Here is a 12,511-nt window from a genome sequence, read left to right as displayed (position 1 = left end):
TGCATGGGGCTCTGGGAGGCGTGCACATTTGTCTGAAACACAAAGATCCACTGGCAATAAAAAGCGTAGGTCCCTAGTTTGCATTTCTTAGAATTTGAGGTGACACTATGAGTTGTCTCGGGCGTGACTGTACCTTTCATAGGAGATGTGCTAATCCCCAAACCCTCTTCCTTTGTCCCAGTAATCTGTCTTAGTGCCTCTAGCAAGTTGTTTTCTGAAACAAAGCTTACCTGAACATCCTGTAAAATTGGTAACTTTTCAGTAGCAGTACAGGGCAGTATATAGCATTCCTGTTGCGCACAGCATCTAGATCCAAAAATTGCTTACTCTACCCCAGAAATTAGAATTCACCCAGTCAAACAGAGGGATCTATAAAGAGCATGGCAAGTAGTTAACATAAGCTACTTCCCCCAAGTTCTCTTGGTGCACTCTGCTGCCCTCTTTTAACAGAAGAATGCAACTGCAGGTCTTGCTTCTCAGCAAGGTACCTACATATAGAAACCTTGGTGCACTCTTGCTAAATCTGCTGGAATGTGTCTTCTATTGTGCCCAAGGTGGTTGTGTATTTGGGGACTCAGGGAAGCAAGGGAGCAGTCTAATGCACTGTAGTGCTAAGAGAAGCATGCCTTTTTCAGAAAAAAGTTCAGGTTTTCTGCCAATCAGAAAAAAATAGCAATGCAATCAGGCCAAAGGCAGAACACACATGCCAGTGAGTCTCTGTGGCACAATTGGTTAGCGCGTTCGGCTGTTAACCGAAAAGACGCTGCTGTTTTTGGCACAAAGACACAGAGTGTTCCACTCAGTAAACCTGAGTCATTTCTCCCGTGTTCTCTGGGTTCAGCCTACTGTCCCCTTTTAACACAAGTGCACAACTGTGGCTTTCTCCTCATAGCAAGTTATGCCTACACAGAGGACATTTGGTGCACTGTTAATGGGCTCTGTCCTCTACTAAATCCCCTGTGTTTGTGGATTAGGGGAGGTAGGGAAGTGCTTGATACCCTGATTTGCTGTGGGAAATAGAGCTATTTTAGAAATATTTTCAGGTTGCTAGGGAAGCATAAGCAAACAGCACACCAATCAGGCCCCAGTGTAAGCACTGCATGAGTCTCTGTGGCGCAATCGGTTAGCGCGTTCGGCTGTTAACTGTAAGGATGGTGGTTCAAGCCCACCCAGGGACGATGCATTTTGGCTCAAAAATTTAGCATGACCAACTATGAACTTCTGTTTACCTCTCGCAGGTCTTGTCTGCTGACGTCCAAAAAATCCAATAAACTGCAAGCAATTCTTCTCGCTTGCTTTAGTTTTTCAAAACTTGCCATTCAATTCATAAACATCAAGACTTCATGGGAAGGGTTTGGCTGCAGCGTGTACTGATGCACAGAAGGAAGCTATCCTAGCCAGTCTACTTAAAGAAGCAATGAGGCTCTGTGGGTGCATGTACGTCTCCTACCTTTATTCTGTCATCAGACACACCAGGTGGATTGCCACAAGGACCTCGTGGCGCAATGGTAGCGCGTCTGACTCCAGATCAGAAGGTTGCGTGTTCAAATCACGTCGGGGTCATATCTGCTTTTCCCACTCTGAAATACAAAATTGCTCTTCAGTATCTCGTTATTTCAACCTGACTGCATCTTTGTGCTCTGGGCCTAGTTGTTCTGGCGTTTCGAATGTAAGCTTTGCAGCAGGGAAGTATCATATTGACAGACACCCATGAAGGACATGGTCAACCTTTAAAGCAGGCCAATCTCTATGTTTTACTGGATGCAGCAGAAGTATTTCCTCTTTACCATCTCTTCAAGTGGGCCTGACTGATGTGCTGTTTTGTGCACGCTACGCGGGCTTTGTAAAGCATACCTCTGCCATTTGCATGGCCTCCTAGCGCTGTCAATATTTTCGTGTAATCGCTGAATGCTGCACTGTCCTGGGAACTCTAGGTGTGACTAAAGGAAATATGCTGCGGCCCCGAAAGGGGGTCGGCAGTCTAGTGGCAATGCCCATCACTTTGCAGTTTGGGTTTGTGAGTTCAGGTACCGGTCTGGTGTCGTAAACCTGTATGCGCCCTCCCAATCAACTGTCGGTCCTGGATTGTGAGGATTTCCCCTTATACTGGTCTCAGTAGACACATTTCCATTTTACTTTTTCACTCTCGCATTGCCTATTTCTCTCTCTCTCATAGTTACATTATAGACAAGAGAGACATTGTCAGCGAGAGGGCTTCACAGCACCTTCCCCACTTTCCCTAAGTGCATTGCAAGGGGCTCTGGGAGGCGTGCACATTTGTCTGAAACACAAAGATCCACTGGCAATAAAAAGCGTAGGTCCCTAGTTTGCATTTCTTAGAATTTGAGGTGACACTCAGAGTTGTCTCGGGCGTGACTGTACCTTTCATAGGAGATGTGCTAATCCCCAAACCCTCTTCCTTTGTCCCAGTAATCTGTTTTAGTGCCTCTAGCAAGTTGTTTTCTGAAACAAAGCTTACCTGAACATCCTGTAAAATTGGTAACTTTTCAGTAGCAGTACAGTGCAGTATATAGCATTCCTGTGGCGCACAGCATCTAGATCCAAAAATTGCTTACTCTACCCCAGAAATTAGAATTCACCCAGTCAAACAGAGGGATCTATAAAGAGCATGGCAAGTAGTTAACATAAGCTACTTCCCCCAAGTTCTCTTGGTGCACTCTGCAGCCCTCTTTTAACAGAAGAATGCAACTGCAGGTCTTGCTTCTCAGCAAGGTACCTACATATAGAAACCTTGGTGCACTCTTGCTAAATCTGCTGGAATGTGTCTTCTATTGTGCCCAAGGTGGTTGTGTATTTGGGGACTCAGGGAAGCAAGGGAGCAGTCTAATGCACTGCAGTGCTAAGAGAGGCATGCCTTTTTCAGAAAAAAGTTCAGGTTTTCTGCCAATCAGAAAAAAATAGCAATGCAATCAGGCCAAAGGCAGAACACACATGCCAGTGAGTCTCTGTGGCGCAATTGGTTAGCGCGTTCGGCTGTTAACCGAAAAGACGCTGCTGTTTTGGGCACAAAGACACAGAGTGTTCCACTCAGTAAACCTGAGTCATTTCTCCCGTGTTCTCTGGGTTCAGCCTACTGTCCCCTTTTAACACAAGTGCACAACTGTGGCTTTCTCCTCATAGCAAGTTATGCCTACACAGAGGGCATTTGGTGCACTGTTGATGGGCTCTGTCCTCTACTAAATCCCCTCTGTTTGTGGATTACGGGAGGTAGGGAAGTACTTGATACCCTGATTTGCTGTGGGAAATAGAGCTATTTTAGAAATATTTTCAGGTTGCCTGGGGAGCATAAGCAAACAGCACACCAATCAGGCCCCAGTGTAAGCAATGCATGAGTCTCTGTGGCGCAATCGGTTAGCGCGTTTGGCTGTTAACCGAAAGGTTGGTGGTTCAAGCCCACCCAGGGACGGTGCATTTTGGCTCAAAAATTCAGCATGACCAACTATGAACTTCTGTTTACCTCTCGCAGGTCTCGTCTGCTGACGTCCAAAAAATCCAATAAACTGCAAGCAATTCTTCTCGCTTGCTTTAGTTTTTCAAAACTTGCCATTCAATTCATAAACATCAAGACTTCATGGGAAGGGTTTGGCTGCAGCGTGTACTGATGCACAGAAGGAAGCTATCCTAGCCAGTCTACTTAAAGAAGCAATGAGGCTCTGTGGGTGCATGTACGTCTCCTACCTTTATTCTGTCATCAGACACACCAGGTGGATTGCAACAAGGACCTCGTGGCGCAATGGTAGCGCGTCTGACTCCAGATCAGAAGGTTGCGTGTTCAAATCACGTCGGGGTCATATCTGCTTTTCCCACTCTGAAATACAAAATTGCTCTTCAGTATCTCGTTATTTCAACCTGACTGCATCTTTGTGCTCTGGGCCTAGTTGTTCTGGCGTTTCGAATGTAAGCTTTGCAGCAGGGAAGTATCATATTGACAGACACCCATGAAGGACATGGTCAACCTTTAAAGCAGGCCAATCTCTATGTTTTACTGGATGCAGCAGAAGTATTTCCTCTTTACCATCTCTTCAAGTGGGCCTGACTGATGTGCTGTTTTGTGCACGCTACGTGGGCTTTGTAAAGCATACCTCTGCCATTTGCATGGCCTCCTAGCGCTGTCAATATTTTCGTGTAATCGCTGAATGCTGCACTGTCCTGGGAACTCTAGGTGTGACTTAAGGAAATATGCTGCGGCCCCGAAAGGGGGTCGGCAGTCTAGTGGCAATGCCCATCACTTTGCAGTTTGGGTTTGTGAGTTCAGGTACCGGTCTGGTGTCGGAAACCTGTAAGCGCCCTCCCAATCAACTGTCGGTCCTGGATTGTGAGGATTTCCCCTTATACTGGTCTCAGTAGACACATTTCCATTTTACTTTTTCACTCTCGCATTGCCTATTTCTCTCTCTCTCATAGTTACATTATAGACAAGAGAGACATTGTCAGCGAGAGGGCTTCACAGCACCTTCCCCCCTTTCCCTAAGTGCATTGCAAGGGGCTCTGGGAGGCGTGCACATTTGTCTGAAACACAAAGATCCACTGGCAATAAAAAGCGTAGGTCCCTAGTTTGCATTTCTTAGAATTTGAGGTGACACTCAGAGTTGTCTCGGGCGTGACTGTACCTTTCATAGGAGATGTGCTAATCCCCAAACCCTCTTCCTTTGTCCCAGTAATCTGTTTTAGTGCCTCTAGCAAGTTGTTTTCTGAAACAAAGCTTACCTGAACATCCTGTAAAATTGGTAACTTTTCAGTAGCAGTACAGTGCAGTATATAGCATTCCTGTTGCGCACAGCATCTAGATCCAAAAATTGCTTACTCTACCCCAGAAATTAGAATTCACCCAGTCAAACAGAGGGATCTATAAAGAGCATGGCAAGTAGTTAACATAAGCTACTTCCCCCAAGTTCTCTTGGTGCACTCTGCAGCCCTCTTTTAACAGAAGAATGCAACTGCAGGTCTTGCTTCTCAGCAAGGTACCTACATATGGAAACCTTGGTGCACTCTTGCTAAATCTGCTGGAATGTGTCTTCTATTGTGCCCAAGGTGGTTGTGTATTTGGGGACTCAGGGAAGCAAGGGAGCAGTCTAACTCACTGCAGTGCTAAGAGAGGCATGCCTTTTTCAGAAAAAAGTTCAGGTTTTCTGCCAATCAGAAAAAAATAGCAATGCAATCAGGCCAAAGGCAGAACACACATGCCAGTGAGTCTCTGTGGCGCAATTGGTTAGCGCGTTCGGCTGTTAACCGAAAAGACGCTGCTGTTTTGGGCACAAAGACACAGAGTGTTCCACTCAGTAAACCTGAGTCATTTCTCCCGTGTTCTCTGGGTTCAGCCTACTGTCCCCTTTTAACACAAGTGCACAACTGTGGCTTTCTCCTCATAGCAAGTTATGCCTACACAGAGGGCATTTGGTGCACTGTTGATGGGCTCTGTCCTCTACTAAATCCCCTGTGTTTGTGGATTACGGGAGGTAGGGAAGTGCTTGATACCCTGATTTGCTGTGGGAAATAGAGCTATTTTAGAAATATTTTCAGGTTGCCTGGGGAGCATAAGCAAACAGCACACCAATCAGGCCCCAGTGTAAGCACTGCATGAGTCTCTGTGGTGCAATCGGTTAGCGCGTTCGGCTGTTAACCGAAAGGTTGGTGGTTCAAGCCCACCCAGGGACGGTGCATTTTGGCTCAAAAATTCAGCATGACCAACTATGAACTTCTGTTTACCTCTCGCAGGTCTCGTCTGCTGACGTCCAAAAAATCCAATAAACTGCAAGCAATTCTTCTCGCTTGCTTTAGTTTTTCAAAACTTGCCATTCAATTAATAAACATCAAGACTTCATGGGAAGGGTTTGGCTGCAGCGTGTACTGATGCACAGAAGGAAGCTATCCTAGCCAGTCTACTTAAAGAAGCAATGAGGCTCTGCAGGTGCATGTACGCTCCTACCTTTATTCTGTCATCAGACACACCAGGTGGACTGCCACAAGGACTTCGTGGCGCAATGGTAGCGCGTCTGACTCCAGATCAGAAGGTGGCGTGTTCAAATCACGTCGGGGTCATATTTGCTTTTCCCACTCTGAAATACAAAATTGCTCTTCAGTATCTCGTTATTTCAACCTGACTGCATCTTTGTGCTCTGGGCCTAGTTGTTCTGGCGTTTCGAATGTAAGCTTTGCAGCAGGGAAGTATCATATTGACAGACACCCATGAAGGACATGGTTAACCTTTAAAGCAGCCCAATCTCTATGTTTTACTGGATGCAGCAGAAGTATTTCCTCTTTACCATCTCTTCAAGTGGGCCTGACTGATGTGCTGTTTTGTGCACGCTACGTGGGCTTTGTAAAGCATACCTCTGCCATTTGCATGGCCTCCTAGCGCTGTCAATATTTTCGTGTAATCGCTGAATGCTGCACTGTCCTGGGAACTCTAGGTGTGACTAAAGGATATATGCTGGGGCCCCGAAAGGGGGTCGGCAGTCTAGTGGCAATGCCCATCACTTTGCAGTTTGGGTTTGTGAGTTCAGGTACCGGTCTGGTGTCGGAAACCTGTAAGCGCCCTCCCAATCAACTGTCGGTCCTGGATTGTGAGGATTTCCCCTTATACTGGTCTCAGTAGACACATTTCCATTTTACTTTTTCACTCTCGCATTGCCTATTTCTCTCTCTCTCATAGTTACATTATAGACAAGAGAGACATTGTCAGCGAGAGGGCTTCACAGCACCTTCCCCCCTTTCCCTAAGTGCATTGCAAGGGGCTCTGGGAGGCGTGCACATTTGTCTGAAACACAAAGATCCACTGGCAATAAAAAGCATAGGTCCCTAGTTTGCATTTCTTAGAATTTGAGGTGACACTCAGAGTTGTCTCGGGCGTGACTGTACCTTTCATAGGAGATGTGCTAATCCCCAAACCCTCTTCCTTTGTCCCAGTAATCTGTCTTAGTGCCTCTAGCAAGTTGTTTTCTGAAACAAAGCTTACCTGAACATCCTGTAAAATTGGTAACTTTTCAGTAGCAGTACAGTGCAGTATATAGCATTCCTGTTGCGCACAGCATCTAGATCCAAAAATTGCTTACTCTACCCCAGAAATTAGAATTCACCCAGTCAAACAGAGGGATCTATAAAGAGCATGGCAAGTAGTTAACATAAGCTACTTCCCCCAAGTTCTCTTGGTGCACTCTGCTGCCCTCTTTTAACAGAAGAATGCAACTGCAGGTCTTGCTTCTCAGCAAGGTACCTACATATAGAAACCTTGGTGCACTCTTGCTAAATCTGCTGGAATGTGTCTTCTATTGTGCCCAAGGTGGTTGTGTATTTGGGGACTCAGGGAAGCAAGGGAGCAGTCTAATGCACTGCAGTGCTAAGAGAAGCATGCCTTTTTCAGAAAAAAGTTCAGGTTTTCTGCCAATCAGAAAAAAATAGCAATGCAATCAGGCCAAAGGCAGAACACACATGCCAGTGAGTCTCTGTGGCACAATTGGTTAGCGCGTTCGGCTGTTAACCGAAAAGACGCTGCTGTTTTTGGCACAAAGACACAGAGTGTTCCACTCAGTAAACCTGAGTCATTTCTCCCGTGTTCTCTGGGTTCAGCCTACTGTCCCCTTTTAACACAAGTGCGCAACTGTGGCTTTCTCCTCATAGCAAGTTATGCCTACACAGAGGGCATTTGGTGCACTGTTGATGGGCTCTGTCCTCTACTAAATCCCCTGTGTTTGTGGATTACGGGAGGTAGGGAAGTGCTTGATACCCTGATTTGCTGTGGGAAATAGAGCTATTTTAGAAATATTTTCAGGTTGCCTGGGGAGCATAAGCAAACAGCACACCAATCAGGCCCCAGTGTAAGCACTGCATGAGTCTCTGTGGCGCAATCGGTTAGCGCGTTCGGCTGTTAACCGAAAGGTTGGTGGTTCAAGCCCACCCAGGGACGATGCATTTTGGCTCAAAAATTCAGCATGACCAACTATGAACTTCTGTTTACCTTTCGCAGGTCTCGTCTGCTGACGTCCAAAAAATCCAATAAACTGCAAGCAATTCTTCTCGCTTGCTTTAGTTTTTCAAAACTTGCCATTCAATTCATAAACATCAAGACTTCATGGGAAGGGTTTGGCTGCAGCGTGTACTGATGCACAGAAGGAAGCTATCCTAGCCAGTCTACTTAAAGAAGCAATGAGGCTCTGCAGGTGCATGTAGGTCTCCTACCTTTATTCTGTCATCAGACACACCAGGTGGACTGCCACAAGGACCTTGTGGCGCAATGGTAGCGCATCTGACTCCAGATCAGAAGGTTGTGTGTTCAAATCACGTCGGGGTCATATTTGCTTTTCCCACTCTGAAATACAAAATTGCTCTTCAGTATCTCGTTATTTCAACCTGACTGCATCTTTGTGCTCTGGGCCTAGTTGTTCTGGCGTTTCGAATGTAAGCTTTGCAGCAGGGAAGTATCATATTGACAGACACCCATGAAGGACATGGTCAACCTTTAAAGCAGGCCAATCTCTATGTTTTACTGGATGCAGCAGAAGTATTTCCTCTTTACCATCTCTTCAAGTGGGCCTGACTGATGTGCTGTTTTGTGCACGCTACGTGGGCTTTGTAAAGCATACCTCTGCCATTTGCATGGCCTCCTAGCGCTGTCAATATTTTCGTGTAATCGCTGAATGCTGCACTGTCCTGGGAACTCTAGGTGTGACTAAAGGATATATGCTGGGGCCCCGAAAGGGGGTCGGCAGTCTAGTGGCAATGCCCATCACTTTGCAGTTTGGGTTTGTGAGTTCAGGTACCGGTCTGGTGTCAGAAACCTGTAAGCGCCCTCCCAATCAACTGTCGGTCCTGGATTGTGAGGATTTCCCCTTATACTGGTCTCAGTAGACACATTTCCATTTTACTTTTTCACTCTCGCATTGCCTATTTCTCTCTCTCTCATAGATACATTATAGACAAGAGAGACATTGTCAGCGAGAGGGCTTCACAGCACCTTCCCCCATTTCCCTAAGTGCATTGCAAGGGGCTCTGGGAGGCGTGCACATTTGTCTGAAACACAAAGATCCCCTAGCAATAAAAGGCGTAGGACCCCAGTTCGCATTTCTTAGAATTTGAGGAGGCACTCAGAGTTGTCTCGGGCGTGACTGTACCTTTCATAGGAGATGTGCTAATCCCCAAACCCTCTTCCTTTGTCCCAGTAATCTGTCCTAGGGCCTCTAGCAAGTTGTTTTCTGAAACAAAGCTTACCTGAACATCCTGTAAAATTGGTAACTTTTCAGTAGCAGTAAAGTGCAGTATATAGCATTCCTGTTGCGCACAGCATCTAGATCCAAAAATTGCTTACTCTACCCCAGAAATTAGAATTCACCCAGTCAAACAGAGGGATCTATAAAGAGCATGGCAAGTAGTTAACATAAGCTACTTCCCCCAAGTTCTCTTGGTGCACTCTGCTGCCCTCTTTTAACAGAAGAATGCAACTGCAGGTCTTGCTTCTCAGCAAGGTACCTACATATAGAATCCTTGGTGCACTCTTGCTAAATCTGCTGGAATGTGTCTTCTATTGTGCCCAAGGTGGTTGTGTATTTGGGGACTCAGGGAAGCAAGGGGGCAGTCTAATGCACTGCAGTGCTAAGAGAGGCATGCCTTTTTCAGAAAAAAGTTCAGGTTTTCGGCCAATCAGAAAAAAATAGCAATGCAATCAGGCCAAAGGCAGAACACACATGCCAGTGAGTCTCTGTGGCGCAATTGGTTAGCGCGTTCGGCTGTTAACCGAAAAGACGCTGCTGTTTTTGGCACAAAGACACAGAGTGTTCCACTCAGTAAACCTGAGTCATTTCTCCCGTGTTCTCTGGGTTCAGCCTACTGTCCCCTTTTAACACAAGTGCGCAACTGTGGCTTTCTCCTCATAGCAAGTTATGCCTACACAGAGGACATTTGGTGCACTGTTGATGGGCTCTGTCCTCTAATAAATCCCCTGTGTTTGTGGATTAGGGGAGGTAGGGAAGTGCTTGATACCCTGATTTGCTGTGGGAAATAGAGCTATTTTAGAAATATTTTCAGGTTGCCTGGGAAGAATAAGCAAACAGCACACCAATCAGGCCCCAGTGTAAACACTGCATGAGTCTCTGTGGCGCAATCGGTTAGCGCGTTCGGCTGTTAACCGAAAGGTTGGTGGTTCAAGCCCACCCAGGGACGATGCATTTTGGCTCAAAAATTCAGCATGACCAACTATGAACTTCTGTTTACCTCTCGCAGGTCTCGTCTGCTGACGTCCAAAAAATCCAATAAACTGCAAGCAATTCTTCTCGCTTGCTTTAGTTTTTCAAAACTTGCCATTCAATTCATAAACATCAAGACTTCATGGGAAGGGTTTGGCTGCAGCGTGTACTGATGCACAGAAGGAAGCTATCCTAGCCAGTCTACTTAAAGAAGCAATGAGGCTCTGCAGGTCCATGTACGTCTCCTACCTTTATTCTGTCATGAGACACACCAGGTGGATTGCCACAAGGACCTCGTGGCGCAATGGTAGTGCGTCTGACTCCAGATCAGAAGGCTTCGTGTTCAAATCACGTCGGGGTCATATTTGCTTTTCCCACTCTGAAATACAAAATTGCTCTTCAGTATCTCGTTATTTCAACCTGACTGCATCTTTGTGCTCTGGGCCTAGTTGTTCTGGCGTTTCGAATGTAAGCTTTGCAGCAGGGAAGTATCATATTGACAGACACCCATGAAGGACGTGGTCAACCTTTAAAGCAGGCCAATCTCTATGTTTTACTGGATGCAGCAGAAGTATTTCCTCTTTACCATCTCTTCAAGTGGGCCTGACTGATGTGCTGTTTTGTGCACGCTACGTGGGCTTTGTAAAGCATACCTCTGCCATTTGCATGGCCTCCTAGCGCTGTCAATATTTTCGTGTAATCGCTGAATGCTGCACTGTCCTGGGAACTCTAGGTGTGACTAAAGTATTTATGCTGCGGCCCCGAAAGGGGGTCGGCAGTCTAGTGGCAATGCCCATCACTTTGCAGTTTGGGTTTGTGAGGTCAGGTACCGGTCTGGTGTCGGAAACCTGTAAGCGCCCTCCCAATCAACTGTCGGTCCTGGATTGTGAGGATTTCCCCTTATACTGGTCTCAGTAGACACATTTCCATTTTACTTTTTCACTCTCGCATTGCCTATTTCTCTCTCTCTCATAGATACATTATAGACAAGAGAGACATTGTCAGCGAGAGGGTTGCACAGCACCTTCCCCCATTTCCCTAAGTGCATTGCATGGGGCTCTGGGAGGCGTGCACATTTGTCTGAAACACAAAGATCCACTGGCAATAAAAGGCGTAGGTCCCTAGTTTGCATTTCTTAGAATTTGAGGTGACACTCAGAGTTGTCTCGGGCGTGACTGACCTTTCATAGGAGATGTGCTAATCCCCAAACACTCTTCCTTTGTCCCAGTAATCTGTCTTAGTGCCTCTAGCAAGTTGTTTTCTGAAACAAAGCTTACCTGAACATCCTGTAAAATTGGTAACTTTTCAGTAGCAGTAGAGTGCAGTATATAGCATTCCTGTTGCGCACAGCATCTAGATCCAAAAATTGCTTACTCTACCCCAGAAATTAGAATTCACCCAGTCAAACAGAGGGATCTATAAAGAGCATGGCAAGTAGTTAACATAAGCTACTTCCCCCAAGTTCTCTTGGTGCACTCTGCTGCCCTCTTTTAACAGAAGAATGCAACTGCAGGTCTTGCTTCTCAGCAAGGTACCTACATATAGAAACCTTGGTGCACTCTTGCTAAATCTGCTGGAATGTGTCTTCTATTGTGCCCAAGGTGGTTGTGTATTTGGGGACTCAGGGAAGCAAGGGAGCAGTCTAATGCACTGCAGTGCTAAGAGAGGCATGCCTTTTTCAGAAAAAAGTTCAGGTTTTCTGCCAATCAGAAAAAAATAGCAATGCAATCAGGCCAAAGGCAGAACACACATGCCAGTGAGTCTCTGTGGCGCAATTGGTTAGCGCGTTCGGCTGTTAACCGAAAAGACGCTGCTATTTTGGGCACAAAGACACAGAGTGTTCCACTCAGTAAACCTGAGTCATTTCTCCCGTGTTCTCTGGGTTCAGCCTACTGTCCCCTTTTAACACAAGTGCGCAACTGTGGCTTTCTCCTCATAGCAAGTTATGCCTACACAGAGGGCATTTGGTGCACTGTTGATGGGCTCTGTCCTCTACTAAATCCCCTGTGTTTGTGGATTACGGGAGGTAGGGAAGTGCTTGATACCCTGATTTGCTGTGGGAAATAGAGCTATTTTAGAAATATTTTCAGGTTGCCTGGGGAGCATAAGCAAACAGCACACCAATCAGGCCCCAGTGTAAGCACTGCATGAGTCTCTGTGGCGCAATCGGTTAGCGCGTTCGGCTGTTAACCGAAAGGTTGGTGGTTCAAGCCCACCCAGGGACGATGCATTTTGGCTCAAAAATTCAGCATGACCAACTATGAACTTCTGTTTACCTCTCGCAGGTCTCGTCTGCTGACGTCCAAAAAATCCAA

General features: G+C 46.3%; 10 non-coding genes across 10 annotated transcripts; all 10 read left to right on the top strand.

Moving 5' to 3' along the window:
- The first annotated feature begins 1,491 nt into the window (after positions 1-1,491).
- TRNAW-CCA (transfer RNA tryptophan (anticodon CCA)) lies at positions 1,492-1,563 on the top strand. The gene has a single exon. It is a non-coding gene; the product is annotated as a tRNA-Trp (tRNA).
- Positions 1,564-3,353: 1,790 nt separating this feature from the next.
- TRNAN-GUU (transfer RNA asparagine (anticodon GUU)) lies at positions 3,354-3,427 on the top strand. Its single transcript has one exon. It is a non-coding gene; the product is annotated as a tRNA-Asn (tRNA).
- Positions 3,428-3,740: 313 nt separating this feature from the next.
- Positions 3,741-3,812, top strand: TRNAW-CCA (transfer RNA tryptophan (anticodon CCA)). The gene has a single exon. It is a non-coding gene; the product is annotated as a tRNA-Trp (tRNA).
- Positions 3,813-5,602: 1,790 nt separating this feature from the next.
- On the top strand, positions 5,603-5,676 carry TRNAN-GUU (transfer RNA asparagine (anticodon GUU)). The gene has a single exon. It is a non-coding gene; the product is annotated as a tRNA-Asn (tRNA).
- A 312-nt stretch (positions 5,677-5,988) lies between these two features.
- TRNAW-CCA (transfer RNA tryptophan (anticodon CCA)) lies at positions 5,989-6,060 on the top strand. The gene has a single exon. It is a non-coding gene; the product is annotated as a tRNA-Trp (tRNA).
- A 1,790-nt stretch (positions 6,061-7,850) lies between these two features.
- On the top strand, positions 7,851-7,924 carry TRNAN-GUU (transfer RNA asparagine (anticodon GUU)). Its single transcript has one exon. It is a non-coding gene; the product is annotated as a tRNA-Asn (tRNA).
- A 313-nt stretch (positions 7,925-8,237) lies between these two features.
- On the top strand, positions 8,238-8,309 carry TRNAW-CCA (transfer RNA tryptophan (anticodon CCA)). The gene has a single exon. It is a non-coding gene; the product is annotated as a tRNA-Trp (tRNA).
- Positions 8,310-10,099: 1,790 nt separating this feature from the next.
- On the top strand, positions 10,100-10,173 carry TRNAN-GUU (transfer RNA asparagine (anticodon GUU)). Its single transcript has one exon. It is a non-coding gene; the product is annotated as a tRNA-Asn (tRNA).
- Positions 10,174-10,486: 313 nt separating this feature from the next.
- TRNAW-CCA (transfer RNA tryptophan (anticodon CCA)) lies at positions 10,487-10,558 on the top strand. Its single transcript has one exon. It is a non-coding gene; the product is annotated as a tRNA-Trp (tRNA).
- Positions 10,559-12,347: 1,789 nt separating this feature from the next.
- Positions 12,348-12,421, top strand: TRNAN-GUU (transfer RNA asparagine (anticodon GUU)). Its single transcript has one exon. It is a non-coding gene; the product is annotated as a tRNA-Asn (tRNA).
- The last annotated feature ends 90 nt before the right edge of the window (positions 12,422-12,511 follow it).

This window comes from Ambystoma mexicanum, chromosome 11, assembly GCF_040938575.1.
Source record: "Ambystoma mexicanum isolate Mex_15411 chromosome 11, UKY_AmexF1_1, whole genome shotgun sequence".
Taxonomy (NCBI): Eukaryota; Metazoa; Chordata; class Amphibia; order Caudata; family Ambystomatidae; genus Ambystoma; species Ambystoma mexicanum.
The sequence above is the reverse complement of the archived record's forward strand: the minus strand, read 5'-3'. Positions and strand labels throughout refer to the sequence as shown.